We start from the raw sequence: 1,759 nt of genomic DNA, 5'->3' as shown, positions 1-1,759 counted from the left end.
TGATCGTGTTCTTTTCTCAAATAAATATTGCAGCAATATGAGTGACAAATAATTATATATGGCTAACAAATTACAACATTTATTAAAAAGTGAAGGGACATATGGATGCATATGCATGCAGGTAATCAAAACGAAAACGGATGCTGGTTTAAACAAGGACTGCTAGTAACTAATCTTCTTCACACAACTGACTGCTTGTCTTGTGGCCGGTGCTTACTGATTCTGATGCTGGTTTAAACAAGGACTGCTAGTAACTAATCTTCTTCACACAACTGACTGCTTGTCTTGTGGCCGGTGCTTACTGATTCTGTAAGAGTTGATTGCTGCAACCAACACATTGTCATTGTCTACAATGTCTTTCACACTTGTAGCCAGCTGAGGTCGATTTATCTTCTTAGCCTTGAAATCGCCAAGGCTTTTGCTAAGCATTTCAATCTTCTTAGCAGGCAAGAACTCTGCAAGCACGGTTATCAGACCAGGTAGATATACATCTCGTACTGATCCATTCTCCAACTGCAAGCCACCAAGAGTACTACTCCCCATAACAGCCGCCAATTTCATTGCCGAGATCAACTTGTCACCAGCTATGAGTCTCGCTTGTCGCTTCAACTCATCTGCGTCAAACTTCTTTGCCCTGAAATCCTGCAGCAATCTGACAACTATCTTCATTTCTCGAGGAGTCAGGAACCTCGTCAGCGCGGCCAGCAGAGCTGCAAGAGTAACATGTCCAAGCGCTGATCTCTTGTACCGAGCATTCCCCTGAGTGATACTCCCCGTCTGAGTAGTAGTAGTACTTGTCACATAACCCTCCAAGCTAGCAGGACCCTTGAAGCTCACAACATAAGCAGGACAAATGTGCGAGTTCATGCATGGACTCCACACAAAATACCTTCGAGGATTCACAACACTATCCACACCAGAATCAAACTCATTCGAACCAGGAACAACTTGTCCAGAACCACTAGGCACCTCTTCCATCTTCCCCAGTATAACACGGCACAGCAGCATATGCCTGAGCCCATCATCACCAACCTGTGATGCACTTGCTCCATCCAACGCATACTTCATCAGCATTCACATTACTAAACCCATGAACCATAATATCAGCTATCTCATCTCTCGATCCGCTGTACCAAGCATACCTAATGTTCGGGTTTCCGCCGCATTTCTTCCCCACCGCCTGTGAAAACACCCGAAATGTTTCAAACCTCGCCCGGCGGGTCAATCCAGAAACCAAATTCTTGTGCACCGCAACAACCTCTGTAACTCCTGCCGCCGATCCCATCCCAACACCAAAGCTCTTGAGAATAGTCTCGTATTCGTCACTCAATCCATTCACCCTCAACATCATCCCATTTCTGGTGAAAACCTCAAACTGATCATCTGTGGTATTCGAATCAGCGCAATACTCGGAATCTTCATCGCTCTGCTTGGATTCGGTGCGATCCGACCCGGAATTTTGATCCACAACGAAAGAAACCTCCTCCTCCTGGTGATAATCATCGGTGGCAATCTGGATATGCTCCATATAGATTTTCAACAAACAGCGGTGGAGAGCGAAACCCAAATCGAGGAGAACCGGTTTATTGTCTGCGGCGGTAAGACAACAAGCCAACTCGGTTAGTAACACACCCACCAGGTCAGTTTGACTTATGTGATATGTGATCAAGCTTATCTGATTCTGGGCTTGATATGATACTCTGGTGATCGATTTTGAAAAACAGAGAGAGAGAGAGAGAGAGAGAGAGAGAGAGAGAGT

Source organism: Fragaria vesca, linkage group LG1, assembly GCF_000184155.1.
Source record: "Fragaria vesca subsp. vesca linkage group LG1, FraVesHawaii_1.0, whole genome shotgun sequence".
NCBI lineage: Eukaryota > Viridiplantae > Streptophyta > Magnoliopsida > Rosales > Rosaceae > Fragaria > Fragaria vesca.
Note: the sequence above shows the minus strand (reverse complement) of the source record.